Raw genomic sequence first — 23,179 nt, 5'->3', positions numbered from 1 at the left:
TTGCACCTAAGGCACTGGTGAATAGGTTGTCAATGACTGTCCATGGCAGTCACTGGAGATCACCAGTAGCCAGATTCACACCCTCCCATGGAGGGATCTAAAAGCAAAAGCCAGGAACTGGGGGCCTGGGTGGGATTACCAACTTCTCCCCTATGGAAGAATCTAAGAATGTGTTCTACCAGGGAAAGGGGATGCAAGAGACCCCACATCTCATATTTCCATGGGTGTTTCTCAGGGACCTCCAAGTTCTGTGTTCAGTCTGTTAACTGCCGTTCTCCCTTGACTGACACCACTACCCAGTAGCTAGCATTATTCCCTACTGTGGAGTTGAGCCATCTGAGACCCAGAGATGTTGAGTTGCTTGCTCAAGATCACCTGGAAGGCAAAGTGAGCTAGTTTTGGGACTCGGGTCTGGAGGACATGATCCAGCTCCAGCGCTTGCAGGGCTTTGGAGAAAGTGGTGACAGGAGGGTAGGTATAGGCTGTGGTATAGCTGAGGAGATCTTGGAAGAACCAGGCCTCATGAACTCTTGGATATACATTCTGATCCACTCAGGGGTATCAACTGCAGACTCCCTGGCTGTTGCCTCAGACTTAAGAAGCTTCTAGTAGGATCAGAGGGCAAGGCTTGGGACCCCAGTGGGACACGTGTAGGTTCTGGCTTTGGGTCTACTTTCTGTCTCTACTTCTTACTGGGTCCCCAGATGCCCAGGACTCCATTGTCTCTTCTGTAAAATGGGCCCACATGTAGTTGTAGAGGTCAGAGACAGGCACAGAAGAGGCCTTGGGAAGGAACTTCTCTCCTAGGATACAGATGTTCTTGGTGACAGTGGCCATGTTACCAGAGTGGCCCTGAGATCCCTGCCCAGGGGCCTCAAGGGTACCTCCTATCTCTTCATGGAAAGCCAGTGACCTAGGGAAGAGTCCATTGGCTTGTGACTCCAGCAGACTGATCTTGGCAAAGTGGCTCTCCCCCATTCACCCCTTGCTCTGGTCCTAGATTCCCAACATAACTAAGCAAACCCTGGAGTCATCCGCTGCTCTCCTAACCTTCCTACTTCTCACTTCTGCCCTGTCCCTGACCCTCAGACCTGGTTAGTCCACCATGAGCCAACTCAGACTAGATGAAAAACTGTTGGTGACACTCTCAGCTGGTTACCTATCCATGTGCCCTATTCCCTGTGGGCGGCCCTCAAGTCATGTCCAACCTCCCAGGGTTGCAACACAGGTAGGTGCCTTGTTTATCTGATTGCTCAATGCCCCAGCTTGCCCAGACCCCGGCCCCAGGGCAACACAGTGACCTAAAAGTAGCCATAGCCAGGAGAGGTGGCCGAAGGTCCAGGGCAGGAGCAGATGGGTATCTGTGGCTACCTCCTACCCTCAAGGACATGGTTAGGAAAAGAAGCATTTGTAGCTTTTCTCTTAGAGCCTCAGCCTGCACCATTGTACTCTAAGAGGTTCAGTTCCCAAGGGTCTTGCTGGGTCTGGTGCTTGGTGCCAAAATCACACAGCAGTGATTCATCCAGGCCTTTATTGCATCTATAACATGCTGGCACCTAGCATATGGGGCCTGAGGGACCCATCTGATACAGACACAGCCCAGTGAGAGGCACAGACCTGTAGACCATCACAACCAGCACGATATGGTCAGAGATGAGACAGAGGCATGAGCCGAGTCTGTGGGATGAAGTAAGATTGTCTGACAAAGAAGCAGCCGAGTGTGGCTTTGCAGGATGAGCAGAAACCCATGGGCCTAGAAGCCACTGGGATGTAGACTCAGAGATGGATGGACACCGAGCCTGGCTTGCCAAGGAGATGGCTATTTGAGTCCATTTCTGTTAGATGCTGGTCTTGGACTCCAAGAAGCAAAATCTGTGACTGATTCAGAGTTGGAAGTCTTGGTGTCTGTGAATGAAGCCAGTATATCTCCATGGAGGTCACTGGGCAGTCCAGGATCAGTCCTTCGAGGTAGACAAGTACTGGAGGCCCCGTGGGTCATCCCCCTACCTGTAGGCAGTCTGGGCTTGGGACACACAACCTCAGTCACAGGGGCATTCTATCCAGGTGACTGTGTAGCTTATCCCCCTGACAGCCACACCCAGTTTTCTCCTCTAAGGGTTCACAGTAGCCCCTAGGGTACGAGGAGCTGTGGTTTCCTGGTCTGCTGGTCGTTCTTTAACATAGGAAAGGATATAACTGTGGAAATCGGTGGCTCCTAGCCAGTCCCCCCTACCCCTGCCAGGGTTCTCTTTTCGCTAGGGAAAATGACTTGCCCCAGAGGCAGGGAGGCACAGTGGCAGACTCCTATACTCACAGAGGGCTGCAGAGTTCTCTTACCTGATGCCCTCTGGGCCTGCCTCACTGAGCCATTGGACCTTAATGGCTTCTCTAGCCTGGTGGGGGCAGGGTGACCTATAGCCTCCCAGCTTGGACCTTGGTGTTGGGGAAGGGATACATAGGGACCATGTTGACTTGGAAGTCTTACCAAGGTGTGACCAGAATACCCCCAGGAGGGGTGGTATTCCCATCTTACAGCTTCAAGAGGTAGCAGAAATGAGGCTGTTTTGAGGGTGCCCAGCCCTGGTCTATTGACATGAGGCAAGACTCACTCTCATGGGGCCCAGGGCTGCTCAATGGGAGTCCTAGGAAGGTGTTACCAGACCTGGACATGCGTGGTGTCTTGGCATCCCATCCCTGTATACACACACACACACACACACACACACACACACACACACACACACACGAGAGAAAAAGAGAGAGAGAGAGAGAGAGAGAGGAGAGAGAGAGAGAGAGAGGAGAGAGAGAGAGGAGAGAGAGAGAGAGAGAGAGAGAGAGAGAGAGAGAGAGAGAGAGAGAGAGAGAGAACACCTCTGCTTGGCTGGGGTAGATGGGACCCTCTGAGCAGTCTAGAGGAAGAAGAATAGTGTTGGTGATGGTGGTGTGGCCCTGCTTAAGGGCCCTCCCTGCCTTGGGCTCTGCTCTGGCTCTCTCCCTCCTTGGCCCCTCTGCGTGGCGGGTTCTGATTTTGGTGCAGTGCAGACTTTCAGCTTAACGAGACAAATTGATATTCCGTGCCAGGCGGAGATGGAGCAGCAACAGGACTCTCAGAAAGGCGGGTGGCTCCTAGGTGGGCAGAGGTAGGGGGTGGGAAAGGAGACAGCTTTTGTCTGGAACTGGTTCTAGGAGCTCTTCTCTCACCTTGCCTTGCCCCTCCTGCACCCACTCAGGCTGACAAGTGTTCCAACACGCTGGCCTTGAAGGTCCTTCTATAGGCTATGCACACTTCCAAGCAGGATGCCCACTCCTGAGGTGTGGGGAGGCATGGTTACAGGGGCACCTCAGCCAGTGGAGGAAGTGAGGACACACCTCATTCAGTGAGACCCCCTCACCCGGCTAATCCGGCCCACCTGTCTGGGATTAACGAGTCCACAGGTCTGCCCTGTGAGGTGAGGGAAGAGGAAGTGAGCAGCTGGGTGGGGGTGTCCTTTCCCTCGGACTCCAAAATGGAATCACTCTGGAGTCCACAGACGAGGTTAGCCTCCAGAGTGGTCGCCCCCAACTCATTACAGATACCCTGGCAGATACTGGGAATGTGCCAATACTCCGGTAGAGAGATGGCCTCATCGAGGTTTCTCCTGACTAAGCCCATCCCCACCCTGGGGCAGGTGGGCACACCCAGGCAGCTTTGTCGGGTTGCAGAAGAGTATAGATAGTAACATCCGGCAGCTGGCTGGGGAGTCAGCTTCAAAGATCCTGTCACCACAGGCATTAGGTGTCCTCCCTTGTGCAGTCTTGTTCCCAGGTATAGTGCCGTCCTGTCTACATCCAGGAAGCCTGGAACCCCGACCCTATCTAACAAAGTAGGAAGTGACTTTGGGAAGGCACGTAAAAGCAATGCCTCTTCCTTTGCTCTCACCGCCCCCTTGCTCGTCCGGGGCTGGGCTCTGACCCTTCCCTTCGTGTGCCCTTGACACGGCCTCCTGTGCGAGGGGAACGAGCCTCTCCCTAGGGCTCTGCGGGCGGCCGCGGATGCGTCCCGTGGGAGCGATGCCCACAGCCGCGCTCCCAGGCGCAGGGTGGTTCCGTCCGCGCTCGCGCCCCTCCCCCGGCGGCCGCGCCCCCCCAGCCTCAGGCGCGATGGTACAGTCTGCGCAGGGACCGGGCGCGCGGGCTGGGCTCAGCGCGGCGCCAGCTGCCGCACCGCGATTACGGGCTGCCCGCCTGGAACCCGAACCGATCGCTGGCGATTGCCTTAGCCAAGTAAGTAACCGGCATCTCTCCCCTCATCCAAGCATGAGAAAATAAAAAATAAAAAGCGCCCGGTCCCGCTCTCCCCTTCCTCCCTCACCTATTTTGATTTGATTTGATTGCATTTGCCGTTTTTTTTCCCCCAGTGCTGATGGTGGCGGCGGGAGGAGGGGGGTGGTAGGAGCTTGGCTTGTTTATCTGGAGGCAGCCTGGAATGCTTGGGAGCCCGGGCTGAGGGACACTCCAGGGTGAGGGGCTGGGGTGGGGGCTGGGGACGGGACCAAAGAGCCCCGCAAGAGGGGATGCAGGGTCTCAGGTGGATGCTGGTGGCCTCCAGACTGCACATGCCCCCAGGATGTTATGCAAGGGCTAGTGGTGGCAGCCGGTCAGCAGGAACACCAGTCTCCCCTTGAGCCTGGTCCCTGGGAGACATAGAGTACTGGAAGGTGTCCCAGGAAAGAGGCAAGGGGAGGCCCCTATGAAGGGTCTCTTTGACGGTGGGCTGCTGTATACAGGGATCTACTGGATGAGGAGAGCCAGGCAGGTGGTGGCAGGGATGTGTCCCAAGTCCCCTCCATGGCAGGCAGGGGCAGGAGTGGGTGGCCAGGCCATTTTGCAGCAGTCATGCTAGATGGATGGTGGAGTTGGCACTTTAAGCCCGGAAGCCCAGCTCCTCATCAGCCTGCTAGCCTAGGTGGCCCCTCTGAGTACTGAGACACCTGGGGCTCCTCCCTGCAGGATCAAACCTCTCTCCTTTAATCGTCAGGTGCTGCCAGCCACCCCCTTTTAGCCAAGGAGCTGACCTCTGCTCCGCATACTAAGTGGGGAGGGGACCCTGCAGCTGGCCGACCCCCATCAAGGGAGGTCCCCTCAAAGGTTGAGCCTGGCTCGACCTTCAGAAGGGTAAATGAGTAGGCCAGTCACCAGCAGAGCTCAGAGTAGAGGGTCTCATTGCGAAGCTGTGCCTTAGCAGTGTAGAAGGGGCTCCCCTCCACCGGGCATGGCTCTCCACATCGCTAGGAGGAGGCAGAGCTGACGTTTGGGGCATTTCCCAGAGCGGCGGTTGCCATCCGGAGAAATTCTCTTTTGACGTGTGCAGTAGGAGGGGGCTTGGAGCGCAGGCCTTTGAGCTTGGGGCTTCCGCCTGGTAACTTCCTTGAAGGAGCAGTGGCAAGGAGGGGCTGCGGTCTGGGGTGTCCGCAGAATAGGAGGACTAGGAGAGGATACTAATGGCCTTCCATTTATCCACCTTCCCAACCTAGTCCGTTTGCAAGGGTGCATGCCTGTGCATAGATTCACTCCAGCGTACACACGGGTCAATACAGAACCCACAAGGAGTGCATCATACGTGTTCAGGTCATACATGTAAACACATAATGCCTGTACCAACAAATGCACTCTGGCTCCTGTACACACAAGGCACATCCCTGGCTTCTTAAGACCCTGTTCTAAATGCAGTATGCACACCCCAGTGAGTATAGCCTGCCCCCACATGCATGCAGCCTTCACACACACACACAGGGACCCGCAGCAGCTATCATAGTGTGCTATATACCCATGTGAGGGCTCCCCCAGGAGTGCAGGTGACAGGTGCACGGCATCCAAATGCCTGTCAACACAGTGCCCTGGAATGTGCCCACAGGTGAATGCCAGAGACACATGTAGGACAGCAGTGGGCATAGCGGCTGTAACTCTGCAGACCACTTTGTTGCCCTCTCAGCTTCAAGAAGCAAAGGTGGCCCTGTGAGCTCTGGGAAGAGCCCCTGGGGAACTGACTGCGAGGCGAGGCCAGAAGGACACTGGATCCTGAGTGGCCACCTCCGCTTCCTGACCGCCTGAGGGGCGGGTCAGCCCATGTTCCAGGAGAGCTGTGATTGGACTGATCAGGGCCATCTGTGGTGATTGATGGTCTGCAGAGAAAGCTGCCTGAAGTAGGAAAGGAGACAGAGGAGGGGGTAGGTGCAGTGGCTGCCCATTGGTCAGACCACCAGCAGCCCAGAAAGCCCACCAGCCCTTTCTGGAACCAGGAAACCAGCCCACTGACATGTGACATCTGAGAGCCAGAATTCCTTCAGTAGCCTCCAAGTTCTGTCCAGTTGAGGACAGAAAAGCTACCTGTGATTTAGTGTGCAAAGCCTGAGACATCCACCCCTCCACAGCCTGCCCCCCCCACTTGGTGGGAGCCCGTCACCCAGCCTTAGTGGGAATGTGAGTAAATGTCACACCCACTAGCATCTGCAGAGCTCTTTGCCCTGTGCACACTACTTTTGTGCAATTATCATAGTGTCCCTAGGTCTCAGGTGAGCCATCACCCAAGGTCATGCAGCTGGAACTGCAGGCACCTCCTTGTGAGCCATCTAGCCCCTCTGGTATGGGGTCAGACCCAAGACAGAAACCTGAGAGGTGATAGGTATGCTGTCCCCAACAGGGGTGGCTTTCTGTCTCTGGGCTCTGTGTCAAGAGCATTGGGAGGCCCTGCGGGGCTCTTTCAGATCTCACAAAAGAAGCAACAGTGGCCAATGTGGACCCTGAGTGTCCCAGTGTGTTGCCTCCAGAATGAAAGAGAGAGAACCCCAAACTCCACTGCTGGCCACCTGTGTGACCTTGGGTGCACACTGCAGCTCTCTGCCTCCGAGCCTCCTCACCTGTGGTCAGGTTTCCTGTCCCACCTTACCCTGCATCTCTTTGAGAGCTGGGACGCTGTCACAGGCTGTGTGCAAAGAAACAGCATCGGGATCCACAGGCAGAATAAGGGCCAAGTCCAAGGTCAGAGGAAGAGAGAGGGGAAGGGAAGGGAGGGACTTGAAGGGTCTCTTGTCTTGATGGCCAGCAGTCACAGGGTAGGGGGTGTTGGGGAGTCCCATGTCTGGCCCCTTTCTTAATGCTTCAGGAGATCTAGGCTGCTGTTCCAGATGCTTCACAGTCTCACCCTTTCCCCTGTACCATAGGAGCTCAAGGGAACTGGGAGAGGGCTAGGTGCACCTGGATGTCAAGTTGGAGAGGTCTCGGGAAAATGGTCCCTCCTGTCTTAAATCTTGTCTCTCTATAATCAAAGGGGTTAAAGCGAACTGTAGAGAAAAATTTCAACTACTGTGTTGCCAACCTATAGGATATATAGGGTCAAAGTTGGGAGCCCAAATATATAGAAGAAGGCACCCCCTATTGTCCTCAGCTCCCAGCATTACCAGTACCCATATGAGTGTCACATACACACATGCCACGGGGGTGATCACCTTTACCTAGAGCACTGAGGTCAGCATGGGAGGCAAGTGTCCCTCAGCCTAGACTCTAGGTACCTGGTCCACCCTGCTCTTCTTCCAAACCAGAACCTTGAACCTGCAGAGGTCCATTTCTTCTTCCCAGCGGGAGCCTCAGATGAGGAAGTAGTTAGGGAGAAAGGCTCCTGGGCAGGAACAGCTAAGAGTCTGCTATGACGCTCGCTCACTCGCTCGCAGAGAAATGATAGCTGGCAGGGCAGTCAGCAAGCTGCTGCCAGGTTGCAGGAAGGAGGGCAGGCCCCCAACTGACAGCAGAAGAATAACAGGGCCCACTTTACAGGCTAACGGGAAAGAGACTTAAGGGACACAGGAGTTGGGTGGGTGTGTGGTCCTGCCAAGGCACCATGAGAATGGAGGACAGCGGAATCATAGCGTGTGTCTGGGAGGACCTCCTGGGTGGGAGGACCTACCACAGCAGACGCCACTGCTCGGGAGTTCACCGGGCTAGCAGTGTTGTGTCAATAGGAGTTGCACAAACCTGTGCACTGCCCAGGACTGCTGTCTGATCGCAGTAAAAATGAATGTGTGTGCAGCAAGCTGAGCATCTGCCCTGGCAGGAGTGTTAAGGCCACCCTCAGTGCCCAATATGGAGCCCTGAGATGGAGGCTTGCAGAGTTGTAAGGCCTTAAGGATATCACACATTAGCTGGGACCCTCTGCAGGGCTAGAGAGCTGCAGACATGGCCAAGGACCATGGTGGTGGGAGTGAGAAGGCAAGATGTCAGGGCACGGGCAGGACAGATGAAGAAGTAACCTTTGGTCTGCAAGTCAGATGAGCTGGGATCCCCAAGCCACTGCATGACAACGGGCTTTGTGAGTACCTGCCTTTAGGCTGGTGTCTGGTGATCTCGAGCTGATCCCTTATGAGAGGCCATCAGGGTGCAAGGCCGAGATATGTCAAGTGGTGTGCAAGATTGATGGTGGAGCCCACAGTCTGTGTCACGGCTGTAGCTCTTTCTCGGGTGCCATCACAAATTCCTACAAGCTGCATGACTTAAACAACAGAAAAGTTTTACTCCTGGCCTAGAGGGCAGAAGTCTGATGTGGGGTTTGCCCACTAGGTGCCTCTGGAGGGGGCCTGGGAGAATCTGTCCCCACTTATCTGCTAGCTACTGGCAGTAGTTCTAGTCCCTAGTGTTCCTTGGCTTGGAGCATGGGGCTGGTCCCTGCCTCTGTCTTCAGGCCCTTTCTGCTCTATGTCCAGTGTCTCTATAAACATGCTTGCCCTGGGTTTGGGGCCAAGAACGATAACAAACATTATGTAGAGACCCCTGAGGGTCCTAGACCTGGACAATATTCACAGCTACTAAAAACTGGCTTCTCCATCATTTGCACCCACTTTCAGCTAAAGAAAGCAAGGTGCAGAGAGGTTAAGATGGCCTCCAAGTTACACAGCAAGTAAGAGAACGCAGATTTGAACACACATTTCTCCATATTTCCAGAGCTTTGCTGGGAGCCATAGCCAAGACTCCAAAGGACAATGGCTCCTGGGCCCCAGAGACGGTTGCTGCTCACAGAGGGAGGAGGGACCTGCCTTAGCTATGGGACACGAGCATGTGACAGTGGGTTGAGAGCCACAGTCCCTTCCTAAGAAACCCCACCTGCCCCCATGTCCTCATCCTTGGGATCATAGTTACGTACTAACACACTGATTGGTCCCCTCGTGAGTAGCTGTGCTGTGTCCTCAGTGTTTGGTAAATGTTTCTTCCATTTGCTCCGTGGGAGGGGATTGCTTCTTGCAAGTCGCATCTTCAGGAATTGGCTCTGCTATTCAGCTGCGTGTAGTGACACTAGTAGTTTACCCTCCATCTGCACTTCTTTGGAGTGAGCACGACACTAGTGCTCATCGTCCTGGTGGTGGGGGTGGCAGTGGGGGGCAAGGGGACTCAAGTCAAGGGCTCACCCTGACACAGTCCAGGTGGGGCCTTAATGCATTGCTGGGATGCCAAAGGGAGTCCGTCGCAGTTTCCTTGTTGTTGCCGTTGGCCCTCTGGGAACGTGGGTTTCCGCATCTCTGGATTCACAGCAGCAGCCTAAGATACACTCAGTGGGTTTGGGAGGCGACTTTGTCTAATGCTTGCCGTGCAAGCATAAGGACCTGAGTTCATATCCCCAGCCTCCCCGTGAAGCCGGACGTGGCTGCTTCCCCAGCCTCCCTGTGGAACTGAACACAGTTGCTTGCAGCTATCCCCTTAGCACCAGGAAAGCAGAGACAAGCAAACGTTTGGGACTTGCACATGGCCAGTCTAACAGCAGGTTAGTGACTCCAGGTTCAGTGAGAAACCCTGACTCAAAGAACAAAGTAAAAGATAATCGTGGGGAAACTCCCAATGTTGACACCCAGCTTTCATAGGCACGTGCACATGTGCACACTCACCTGCACACACGTGACACACACATGCCCGCACACCCCACATGTCACATGCACGCTCACAAAATAGTCAAGGGAAGTTTTGCGTCTTTACAGAACATCCCAGGCAGTTTTCTGTATCCTTACCCCAAATAATAGCGTATATAAGACTTGTCTGTGTGGGGCTGGATATCATCAGTCAACTGGAGATATGGGAGGATAAAAATGGAACACGGTGACACACACCTGTTATCCCAGAATTGAGGAGGTGGGGAGCAAGAGGATTGGGAGTTTAAGGTTATCATTGGCTCCATAGCCTGGGATACATGGGACCCTGTCTCAACCACAACAACAACAACAACAACAACAAAAAATCTCTGAGAGAATGCTTGTAAATTATATGCAAATATGGTGGTGCTGTGGGAAGACCAGAGCATCTGGGGATTGTGGATTTTCAGGGGTTCCTGCTGCCCTGCAAGTTTTCAAGGCTTCATATTCCCTCCCTTGTTGTGTGAGTGTGTGGTATGATTCTGCATGGGAAGCACTCTGCTGAGTTTCCATGGCACCAGAGAGCCTTGAATAGAAACCCCAGCCCAGTATTGACTGCTGTGTGACCTTGGGCCAGGAACTTGGCTTCTCTGAGCTCAGCATTCTGATCTCTGAAAGTGGGATTGACTTCAGATATCTTTGCAGAATGTGTCTAAATAGGGTCCTGCTCTTGCCTGGGTATGCTGAAGGTGACTGCAGAAGGGCAACCCTAGCCTAAGGAGGGAAGTCCGAGGTTTAGAAAGATCCTGCAGCTCAGTCTTTTAATGGTGTGACAGATCCTGTGGAAGGAGCCACAAGTGAATGACCCCATTCTGGGTCTAAGCAGCACAAATCTCTGAAGGGGGAAGTAGGTGTCCCCTGGGCCACCTTAGAAGGTAGGGTTTACAGGAGGACTTGACCTCCTGTTAGGGCCACTCTAGGGGCTATCTGGTGGCCCTACCTGGCTCTCAAGGACACCTGCCCCATTGGACCAGGGCTCAAGGGCAATCTGGTGAGCTGAGCTGCCAAGTTGTACAGGACTGAGGGATCTGCTGGTAATCTGGAGGCATCAGCCTTCCTGGGTCTTCTCAAGCTTTCATTGTGCAGGTTGCAATCTTCAAAGCCTGGTAGGTTGCACAGTGGTTAGAGACAGAAGGTTGGTCCAGGATGCTTGGGGTCAAATCTGGACTTGGCCATATCAGCTGTGCAGCCTCCATTTCTATATCTGAGTTCTCACAGCTTCGACCTGGGCAGTGAGTGTCCACTGTGCCAAGGCATGTCCATAGAGATGGGTGGTCTCTAAGATGCCACTCCGACATTTCGACACATCTGGGGTGTGGGTCACTCAACCACTTTAGCTTTCTTAAACACCCATGCATCTTAGTACAGTATAACATAGAGTGAACAAAATCCAGGGAACAAGATGAAAGGCTTAGCTAGGGGTGGCCAGGTGACACCCCCAGGGGACAAAGGAATCTCTATCTTCCACACCCCCAGGAGCCTCTGTCTCCCGCTAAAGCTGGAGAGTACTCACCCCTCAGAGCTTCTGTTAGAGTGCATGCATACACTTGGTGCTTAATAAATGCCAGCTCAAAGCAATAAACACCCCAGTCCAGGGAGAACCAGAAATCATGCACTCTGGGATTCCAGTGCCTGCCCCTCTGGTTCTCTGCTGTGTGATCTGCTGCAAATTCCTTAACTTTTCTGTGCCTCAACCCCCCTGCCTTTGAAGTAGGGATAAGTCTCCAACTCAAAAAAAAAGGGGGGGGGGGGTTAATGAAATAAAAGTGAAGCACTTAACAGAAGTGCCAGCAACTGTGCCACCATGAGCATCCAGTGAGTTTCTTCTAATCCCATAAATAATAGCAAAAATAAACACTGTTTAAAAAAGTAATGCCCGTCAGGAATCCCTAAGGCCTAGGATGTTGGTTATCCAGGATTGTGTAGCGGACTCTCCCTGTCCAGGCACTGGCCAGTGTGGGTGGGACTCTTTGTGATGTGAGTTTGGGGTTCTGTGAATCTCGCAGAGGAAAGAGTTTGGTATGAGTGGGGAGGGAGGTATTGGTCCAGATTCCACTGGTTAAGGGGGGCTCTCCTAAGTCAGGATTTCCCTGCCTGTCCACCACACCGAAGGAAGCAGCAGAGGCTGCTGACCACCCTGCCCTTCCCCAGCTGGCTTCTGGCCTCGTGGAGGCTGCCAGCAGCTGCTGCAGAGTGACAGAGTGGAGAGATCAGAAGTCCTGGCATAGCCCATCTAACTGCTGGGCAGAGATGAGCCACCAAGGGTGAGGGAGGGTTGCTGCGCAGACCTGGGCAGGAGTGGCCTGGCATTAACAGATGCTCTGGGCGATGCTGGACAAGTCCTTATCAGATATTAGTTTCTCAATTTTGGAACAAAGACTCAGGCCCAGATGACTTCAAAATTCTCAAGTTCAAAGTCCCTCAGAGTCAAGGTCATGGAAAGCGGCAGGTAGAAGCTGGTATCTGTGGAGGGAGAGCATGTCCATCACTGTGTCCCTTTCACGGGATTGGCTGGAACTATCACTCAGGAGAGAAGGGCCAAAAGGAGAAGGTGGGGCAGGGCAGAAGCTCTTACTGCAGAGGTGCCTCCACCTTGAGGCTCATCCTCATCCTCATCCTTGGGTGTCTCTGGAGCATAGCCTGCACCCCAGGATGTCCCCTGACCTGTGGCAAGTGCAGTGGCCCTTGGTGCCCTGGATGAGAACAGCTGTGGGCTGTGGCTGCCCTCTGAGTAACAAGATGTGGTGTGGGCACCCACTGTAGTGGCTGCCTTGTCCCATTTCAGGCATCTGTGTGCATAGGGAAGGCAACTAGGACTCCTGTGGGTCAAGGGCTGCAGTAGAGAAGCCCAGGCTTGGGAAGGGACCCACTGGGACCCCGCTCTGTCCATTCTCCAAGAGTAGCTGGAGCCCAGGCTGCCGTGTCACAGTCTCCTCGCAAGTGTCTGAAGGCAGGATATTAAGAGCTCTTTAGGCCACTTCTAAATTTATCAACTTCAGTGACTCACTTCAGATGGAAATGAGTCCCTTCTCAGCCGCCCCAGCCCTGGCTTCTGAGCTTGGAGCATCTTGGGAAAGGAAGGGAGTAAAGAGCTAGATACAAGAATTGTCTGAGCACTTGGGTGTGCCAACGCCCTTCCTAGGGACTTGCTGACCTAGGTGGTCAATGACAGCAGGTGTCCAAATGGGACACTGGCCCTGAGCCCTCATGGGACCCATGGGACTCTACTTAGCCTGGATGATTTTCCAGTCCTCCAAGGCTTCTCTGTACAATGAACTAAGTTGGTGTACACTCCACAGTCTAGACCATGCCTGTGCCCTGGCACCAGGAACGCTGTGGACTGTGACTGGGCACTGAGGTCCGTAGCTGTTTCTGGGCCTTTCTTTGTTCCCTGAGTGGCCTGGGTCTCTGATAGCTTCTGAGGAGGGGGATTCTAAACTGAGTTAAAACTGGCACCCTGGTCCCTGGGACATCCCCGTTCTCTGAAGGGGACTGCAGGCATGGTCATCTCCCTGTATTCTCTGAAGCCTCACAGGAACCCCCATACTGTAACCATCATGAGAATGCCTTCCAAGAAAGGCCTCAGGGACTGGGCCCCATAATCAGGCATGGTCAGGCAGAAGGGGGACATCTAGAGTTGGGGACCCAGGCATCTCTTAGACCAAACCCCAGTTCTCCTCCTCCCAAAAACAGAAGCAGAGGAATTCAGGCCCAGTGCAGAGACTAGGAAGGCGGGGCGCTGTCCATGGTACTCATCACTGAACTCAGAGCTCAGGTCCAGAGAGACAGGAAGAGGATAGCTCCTTCTCCAGGACACAGGCAAGGTGGGGGCTGTCCTCGAGGCCAAGTACACCCAAGAACCAAAGGGAGCCCTGACCTTTGTCCGTTCCTCACCTTCAGAGTCCAGCTTTGGGGATGGGTGTTTTATTGTGTAAGCAAGCACCAGCCAGCCACTGCAGAGGGAATCCTAGCATGAACACAGACAAGTGTCTCCTGCGTGGGTGACTGTTCCAAGACTGTGACTACTGTGGGGGAGTGTCTGAGGGTGAAGAGATGGCTGTGCCCAGCCCAGCCCATGCCTTACAGCTGCTAGACTGTTACCACATCTCCCAGCATGTGTCCTTGCTTCATAGATTACCCCCGTGGGGACCTGCCCCCACCATATGGCAGAAAGGAAGTAGAACATAGATGGGTGCTGGTCAGCTACTGTGCCCGGTGGACAGCACTGTGCTGTTTATGAGGCTTCAGAGTGCAGCCGGGCACTGTCAGAGAGGGCTTTCTCTGCCGGTACAGATGGAGGAGCCACCATAGGACAAGGGTTAGAGCATCCTCTGAGCCCGAGGGTCTGGGCTGGATTCTCCAATACTTGTTGTGTCTCTCTGTGCCTCAACATCCTCACTTTTGGAAAGGAAGTAGGGTAAATAAAAGTACTGATTTCCTCATATAAGAAACAGCCGAGAACAGTGCCTCACAGAGAGTATCCTCCACTGTGTCATAGCTGTTACTGTGCTTAATCTTCCTAAGTGCCCCCTGAATCTTCCCCCAGCCTCCCTGATAACCCCCATGCCTTTAGGACAAGCATCTCTCAGCGTCCATCTGGCCTATCACATTGCTCAATCTTCAGTAACCCCCCTCTACCAAGCAGACTGGGAGAGACCAGAATTCATTCTCGTATACATTCATTTGTGATGCCCCAGCCCCTGCCCACCTTCTCAGCTCCCTTTTCCACACCTCACCTTCACACCCCATCTACCAGCTGCTCAGTCGGTCAAGAGTTCAGCTGTCAGAGTGGGAGTGGAGGACAGTGCCCATTCACACCAACCTTTCCTCTGCCCCCAGCCTTTGCTGTCATTGTGCCCCTCACTAGAAACCCCTCACCCGTCTCCAACCCCTTGCTGAGTACCACCTTCCTCAGTCAGCCTCCCAGGGGTCAGTCCAGAGCCTCTAGAACTAGTATCCAGTCTCCATACTCTTTCTGTTGCTTTCTGTTCTTGTTTAGAGAACACTGGTGAATGTCACATATACTAAGAAGGGACAATCTTCCTTTAGGGTTGGTCCCCTATTCTCTCTTCTCCTCATCATCCAGATACCCTGTCAGCAACAAAAACCAGGGTGTCATTCCTCTGCCGCATACCCTGCCACCTTCCCATGATGCACAGGCTCAAACCCAAACTCCTCCTCCTCACAGCCTAGCTTGCCTCTCCTGGGTTTGGTCCTTACCCCAGCACACACCACCCTTCTCTCTTACTGCCACACTTTCTTTTCCTCAGACTCAGTTGACTTTCCCCTGCCTCCCACCCTCTGCATGTTCTGCTTCCCCATGGAGAACACGGATTTCCCTTCTATGTATATGAGAGGTTTGTTCTCGTGAAACTAAGCTTAGCAAGAGACACCGCTTAGTTTAGGGACCTGGGAGGTACTGCAGAGACAATCCTTGGTCTGTGTCATGTCCCCAGCCCTGCTGGTATTCTATGCTACTGTGCCTGTCACTAGCACTCGGCACAATGGGCAATTGTTTCTGTATTTATTCCCTTGTCATCTCATAAGCAAGTATTTGGGGGAAAGGAAGGTGTCATATTCACCCTCGTGTTTGAGAGGAGAGGTCTATGTGAGCATTTATCAAATGAATAAATGAATGAGAATTCACCAGAACGCTGTTGAATGAGCAGCAGGGTTGGCACCAAATGGCCCCAGGACACTGATGTCTCTTCTCTTGGAAAATTCTGGACCATCCCAGAAAATGTCCTCCAAGAACTGTTCTGGGCTGTAGTCTCTGCCAAGCTTAAGTTCTGCCTGATGACTCCTGTGTGGCTGTGAAAGGAGCAAATTTCCTCAGTGTCACAGTCTAGTGCACAATCCAAGACAGGAAGTGACAGTGGAAGCCACTTGCAGCCTGAGTGGAACCCCTGAAAGGGAGAGAAGGGGAAGGAAGGGCAGAGGGAATGGAGACTGCAGTATCATTGGAGGGGGGAGGGACCTGGGAGGTACTGCAGAGACAAGCGTTCATCAGACAAGCGCATGAGGTCTACGTATGAGGATTCTGTTATGACTGAGGCCAGGGCAGATGTCCCCAGGGAAGAAGAGCTTTCTGCAGCCTATTCTTTGGACAGTATATGTTTTGTCCCACTGTCTATAGCACCACAGTGGACTTTTGGACTCAAAGGAGCCCTTAATGGTGGGTGTGGGGACCAAGCCTTCATTAAGTGACATTTCTGCTGATGACACCCACACAGACACCTACCTGCCTCCCCCATCCCCTGCCTTCTCCCCCTGCAGAGGACATCCCAAAGCTGTCAGTCACAGTCCCCAACCCATGAGGTGGCCGCCAAGGAGCCTGCAGAACCATCTGGAAATCCTACTTTCCTTTTTTAAAACCACAGCCATCTGAATTCTAGAGAGAAAGCTTGCGAAGAGTTGGGGGGTTGATGGCACTCTCCAGCTCCCTATGTCTAAGAGAAGCCCTTCCCTCTCAGTGGGATATAGCACCATGGCTTCTCTTAAAATCCAGCCTCCAAGTGGTGAGTTGGCCACAGGCTGCATCCCTGTCTTCTTGTCCTTTCACGTCCTGGCAGACACAGGCGCTATGGGCTTTCGTTTCTTTTATTATTGTTGTTCTATTTTATCATGGAGGTATGGGTGTGCATAAGCATGTGATCATGTTACTGTGTGTGCATGCACACATGTGTGCTCAAGGGGGGCATGTATATATGTATGAGGTCAATCTCAGGAGTTAACTGCATTGCTTTTGGGAGACAGGATCCCTCGGGCTGGACTGGCTGGTCACTAAGCCTCGGGATCTGCCTGTCTTTACTTTCCCAGCACCGAGGCTATAAGCATGTCCCACTGAGCCTGTCTTTGTGAGGTGGGGATGGACCCAGATCCTCGCATTGTGCTGCAACCTCTTTGCAGACTGGACCATCTCCCTGCCCTCACGCTGCCAGCCACTGCTGTGTGTTGTATTATCCATCCTGGAGCTTGGTGGCCTTTGAACCAGAAACTGTAGAGGTGAACAGAGGAGGCTGAAGCCCCGTGCTATTATGCACTGACCAGTGTGTGGGCTCACCCTGTACTCAGTGACCAGATTGGGAGCAAGGACACATAGAGCCATGATGCCCAGGCTCAGCGCTTACCACTGTGCCGTCATGGAACATGTCACCATTTCTACCATAACCAGTTCTCTGTGATGCCCAGAGTTACCGCAGGGAGTCTGAGCTCATGCCAAAAGTCAGCTAAAAGCACAGACAGGAGCAGGAGGCAACATCAGAGTACAGCTCAAAGGTCAAAGAAGAAAGCTGAACGGCAGAAAGCATAGGTGCAAAGACTGTCCCCTCACCCTAAAGCAAACATGCAGTGTTTTTAAAATACCGACAGAAAAAAATAGAGGCCCCTTAATAAGGAAAAAGTCACAGAAAGGACAAGGTGATGTGCCACGGCCCCCACAGCCCCTGATGAATGTGAGGGGCCTGGGCAGCTGTACCCCTGTGGGCTGCAGCCTGTGCGCAATATTGGCTGCTGTGCCCCAGCCCTGTTCTGCATGTGCTGCACATTTCACTAAAAGAAACTGGGGCTTGTTGGGAATCCCACCCTACTACCAACCCAGGTTTGGAGAAACCCACAGGCCCATTCCCAGCTGCAGATGATGTCACCAGATTCCATTTCAACCTTTTAGGGTGGATCTTATGGTCCCCATGTGAGTGAATAGGCAAGAGGGAGCTGGAGATCCTCCATACAGATGGCTAGCCAGAGGCCAAGTGCTGGCAGGTCCCTCGACTAGGAGAAGAGAGATGGACCAGTTGGGCCTTGGGACCACATAGGCCTCTCCTGTAGTCCTGCTGTTGGTTTAAAAGGCCTGGCCTGAGAGCAGGGGAACAGAATGGAGGAACTATGCATTCTGTACTGAGAAGGGCTTCTAGTTTGTCATCAGAGACTCCCAAGAGCCATTGCCAAAAGTATGTGCAAGTCCTTTGTGGAGTAGAGGTGACCATCCGTAGCTGGGTTAGAGGTGACCCTCCGTAGCTGGGTAGGATCATGCCACCACATGCATGAGTTAACATCCTACTACGTGCCAGCACCTAGAGACACCAGAATGAGGAGAACAGGTTGTTTTCTATTTGCAAGCTTCTGTTTGAGTTAGTGGAGATAAGATAGCAGTCCAGGATGCAAGCTTGCCTTGGAACCCCAGGGACATGGAGAGTAAAGCCAAGGAAGGAATTAGAGAATTCTTCCCTGAGGTGGTGACATTTTTGGGAGAAACTTAAGTTGCTGTGTAGCCATTTGGAGATAAGTTTTGGCCAGTATCAAGGCCTTATCCAATGGGTCCAAAGAACAGTGAGGAGGGCTAGGCTATGGAGCAGAGTAAGCCAGGCAGAGCCAAATGAACTCAGAGAGGTGCAGATAAGTCAGGACCACACAGTGACCTACAGACCACCATGGAGACTTTGTCTTTTTCTGAGAGGGTAAAAGGAGTCACAGGAATGGCTACAGTGGAAGAAGGATTTGATGTAGCTCTGATGTGTATGGAGAATGGCCCGGGGGAGAAGAGGGACCAGAGATCCTCTGCAGCTGGTAAGATGTGGCAAGGACATGACTTAGGCTAGTCGTGGGGGCTGTACGATGTGCTCCCATTCTGAAAGGGCCTGAGGACAATGCAGGCCTTCATGGGTGATGAGACTGTGGTTATGGAACTGAACTGAGGGCATTATTTAGAAGATGGGAAGAAATCGATAAGGCTAGGAGAAAGGATTAATGGGAGAGCGCAGAGGTGGGGGAACAGAAGGATAGATGGACAGATTTATGAGATAGGAGGTGGGTAGGTGGCCAGACAGATGGACAAGTGGGTGGTTCAGTGAATGAATTGGTAGGTAGTGGACAGATGAGTGGGTGGATGAATGGAAGAGTGGATAGGTGGATAATAAGTGGGTAGATGAATGTATGAGTCGGTGAGTAAATAAGTAAATGGATTGATGGATGGAGGGACAGGTGGAAAAATAGGTAGATGACTGAGTAAATTGCTGGGTAAGTGGTAGGTAGATAGGTGGGTGGAAGGATGGATGAGTGGGCAGGATGGTAAATGCGTAAATAGATAATGGATGGATGGATGGATGGATGGATGGATGGATGGATGGATGGATGGATGGACATATAGACAAGTGGATAGAGGGAAAAGGTGGATAAGGGAAGCAGAGAGAGAAAGCAAGCATACTATGGCTACCAGACTAAAAAGTCTAAAGTTTTCTCAGAAGCTGTAGGAACTCCACATGTTCGTGAGCAGTAGTGTGATGGGAGGAAACTGTTGGAGCTACAGAAGCATTGGATGACTTCTGGCCCACAGCCCAAGCCATGACTTCCCATGGATACTGGCCACCAGGCTTCTCTCTTTCCTTCTGCCTGGTCACCACCACATTCACTGATAATAGATTTGGGGACAGGACTCAGCCTGAGCTGAGAACTGGGGCCATTTGTGGATAAACCAGGCACAGTTCCTGGCCACAAGACACATTTTCCAGCCCCTGGCAGGGCCACACAACACGAGACTCCAGGACTACCAGGTTTGTACCAAGGAGAGACAGATCGCTCTGTCCTTTCCAAGGAACTTTGCTTCCTAAGGCCTTCACAGAGATGCTAGATAAGCCAGAGATTCCTGACAGCTGGCCTTGACCTTAAGACTCCAGCTTACTCCAGCATCACTACAGGGTTTGCTTATGCAAGTGGGAGAGGGAGCACTTGGCTTACCTGGAGATTTGGGATATGTTCATGCATATGTGTGTAAACATGTGTGTGCAAGTGATGTGTGTGCATGCATGTATGTGTATGTGTGTTCATGTGTGAATGTATGTGTGCACATGTGTATACATGTGTGTGCATGAGTATGTGTGTGCATGTATGTGCACATGGGGTGTGTGTGTGTATTTGTATGTGTGTGCATATATGTGTATGTGCATGTGTGTACATGTGTATGCATGTGTATGTGCATATTTGTGTGTGCATGTGTGAATATGTGTGTGCACATGTGTATACATGTGTGTACATGTGTGTCTGTGCACATGTGTGTGTGAATGTGTGTGTTGTGTGCATTGTGTACTTGTGTGTGCATATGTACTGAGTGCATGTATGCATGTGTGTGCATGTGGGTATGTCTCCATCTGCATATGGGGTGGGAAGGGCTCTGCCGATGTGCACTTCACATCCACTGTTTTCTATGCTCTGTGTATATTTATCTGCTCATTTAACAAATTACTCTTGAGCTCCTGCTTCTGGGTCATCATGTTTGTGGCAGTGGTGACACAGTGTGGACAAACATAGACGATGTCATCAGTAACAGTGTATAATCTCAGTCACTTCTGATTGCTACAAAGACAACTAACAGGGTCCTCCCAAAATAGTTTAGAAAAGATAGTGAGCAAGATCCTCACTGAGGAGATGGTACTGAAACGGATGAGGACCCCTGGCCTTACCACGGTCCAGGGAACAGCTATCCCAGTAACGGAGCCTGTGCAAAGGCCTGGGGTGGGAACGAACTAGGCACATGCAAAGATCCCAAGCCTTTGTGGCTGAGGAAAGGGCACAGGGCAGAGACCAGGTGGAGGAGGGGCCCAGACCGTGTGGGGTTTTGTGGATGATAATATGAAGTTTAAATATTACCTTGACATTGGGAAATTGAGGGGTGTGCACACCCAGTGTGACTGCCGTGTAGAAACCCCTGTCCCCTTACTTGATCCCCTTGCTAGTGCAGTGGATAGTGACACCACTATTCTACAGAGAGGGAAACTGAACCCCATGGCTAGTGAGTTGCATAATGAGGTTTGTGCAGCCAAGTCCCAGCTTGGCCACTGGCACCTCAGCAAACTCCCAGCTAGCAAGTGACGTGAGAGTGGAGACATTGACGGATGCTGCTGGGTGGGGCCACTGGCCATGTCCCTTCATTGTCCCCTCAGCCTCAGGTTCTGTCCCTAGTGTCCTGGCACAGCATTGGCTCAGAGCCACTGAGAAGTGAGGGGAGGGTTATAGATCTCACATGACTGTTCCAGAAACGTCTGCAGAATGCCCCCTTGCCATTGGCACACGGCATCCTCTCAGGGCAGCTGCTCCCAGGAAGCCTGTTCTCAGCTCCAGGTTGTAGGGTCTGTCTCATCCAGAAGTGAGCAGGTGGCCTGGCCAGGCTCCCTACCCCAAGGATAGTGTAGATTGGGTTTTGATGCTGAGGTCCCTAGTGCCCTGCTGTGGAGCTACGGGAGGGATGATCCAAAGCAGAGGAAATAGATGTAGGACGGCCTGCCTAGAATGCCTGGCTAAAGCAGGTCATGCCAGGGTGTGCCCTTACCTGCCTTCAGCCTCTACTAGAGTATGGGTCCAGCCACTCCCTTCCCTCTAGCTACCCACCTGTCCCCTCCTATGCCCTCACCCAGCCCAGAGCTCAGAGACAAAGGCCTTTGCCCTGATACCCAACTGAGTAACTTCATCTCACTGAGTCTAGTTTCTATGGCTATGAAATGAGGAGGCCAGGCCTTGAGGGAGGAAGCCTCTGGGCCTTGCTGTCCTAGTTAGCTCTAACTGTCAACTTGACACAGCCTAGAGTCGTCTAAGAGAAAAACCTCGGTGATGGAATTGTCTAGGTCCGATTGCCCTGTGGGTACATCTATGGGAGGTTGTCTTACTATTTGATGCAGAAGGGCCCAGCCCACTGTGGGTGGTGCTAGCCCTAGTCAGGGGTCCTAAATGTGTAAGATCTAACTAAGCCTAAGAGTGAGCGAGCCAGAGAGCCACCTTCCTCTCTGTTTCTGCTTCAAGCTTCTGTTTGAGATGACATCCCTCAGCGATAGACTGTGACCTGAAAGTGTAAACCAAGTAAACACTTTCCTCCCCAAAGCCTTCCCTGGGCCCCTTGGAAGGTACATGGTAGAGTGAATTTGGTGGTACAAGCCTATAATTCCAGCTACTTGAAAGACTGAGGCACGGGAACTACAAGGTTGAAGTGTGTCTGGGCAATTTAATAAGATTGTATATAAATTTAAAAAGTTTAAGGTTTAGGCATAGCTCAATGGTAAATGCTCACCAAGCACACGTAAGACCCCAGATTCCAATCTCAGTTCGCATGTGCAAGGGTTCCATGTTTACCTTGCATACACAAGGACCTGGGTTCCATCCCCAAGAGCAAATGCATTTCGGATGACAGTGATAAAGGTGCTGACTAGCCAGCCTCAAGAACACTGCCTCACAGCCAGTCTCCCCTGTTACACTCTTCCTGCCTGCCTCATGGAAGCGACAGCAGACTTGAATCTGACCCCTCATCCAGCCCCTTTCTGAAAGGGCCAGGGTCAGTTCTTCCAGGGTCTGGCCCTGGACAAGTTTGTGCCCAGGGGCTTCTATCCCCAGTATGAGGAGGTGCCCTTATGCAAACATCATAGCCCAGAGAACAGGGCTCAACAGAGTAGGGGACTCCACCTTGGTGCCCAGAGCTCAGATGAAGATTCTGTGCAGGGTCAGCTCCCTCTCCTGCAGGGGCCATACCTTGTCTTTTGCTTCCTCGGGTCTCTATGGTGAGCCACGTGTGGAAGGTATCATCCCACCAGTGTAGAGAGCCTGGGTGATGTTTGACCCAAGACCCCCATTCTGCCTACCACAGTTAGCTTGTTACCTGCCACAGGCAGGGGCATTGGGCAGGGGAGGCCTAGCATAAGGGGAAAGAGCATGCTAGTGGGATCAAAGAGATCAGTAGAATATAATAGAATCCAGGATTGTGTCCAAGATGAAGGAAGTGAAGACATGGAGGTCTCTCCGGGAGCCTCGCCATTCTGCACATACCCAGCCTGTCCCTGTGCTGACCCAGAAGAGTCCCATGCCCTCCCAAGTCACATCGAAGGACCACTGGCTCCCCACGTTAAGGCCCTCTGAGTTTTACTGGAGGGTGTGTTCAGCCCCTTCCTCTTAAGAGTCTCTGCCCTACAGGTTCCTCCAAAGCCCCAGTGACTCAGTTTCCCCACAGCCCTCTTGCCTTCAGACTTACAGTCATATAGCACAGCCAACCACATGATCCCAGGCAGGAGTTGGGCTTAGAGAGGCCCAGTAGCCTTCAGGAGCATAGAGCAGCAGAAGCTCCAGGCTGATAGCCCCCCGGGATGCATTCTCCTTTATTTTTCTCACTTTCCTTAGGAGAGAAAGAGGTCCCATGCTTGACCCATGACCCTCAGCTGTCAACCTCCTTGCAGTACTGGAGCATAGGGAGGAAGGGCTGATGTCTATATTCAGGCCCTGTC

The 23,179-nt window shown here is 52.7% G+C and overlaps 1 protein-coding gene across 13 annotated transcripts in view; it reads left to right on the top strand.

The window, feature by feature from the left end:
• The window catches only part of Atp2b2 (ATPase plasma membrane Ca2+ transporting 2), a 313,447-nt gene that overhangs the window by 153,277 nt on the left and 136,991 nt on the right, over positions 1-23,179 (top strand). For 5 of the 13 annotated variants that reach the window (XM_063285477.1, XM_063285474.1, XM_063285472.1 and 2 more), the window contains exon 1: positions 4,107-4,263. The gene's annotated coding sequence lies outside the window, so the exon portion shown is untranslated. 13 annotated transcript variants of the gene reach the window in all.

Source organism: Rattus norvegicus, chromosome 4 (assembly GCF_036323735.1).
Source record: "Rattus norvegicus strain BN/NHsdMcwi chromosome 4, GRCr8, whole genome shotgun sequence".
Classification (NCBI taxonomy): domain Eukaryota; kingdom Metazoa; phylum Chordata; class Mammalia; order Rodentia; family Muridae; genus Rattus; species Rattus norvegicus.
Note: the sequence above shows the minus strand (reverse complement) of the source record. Positions and strands in the feature narration are given on the sequence as shown.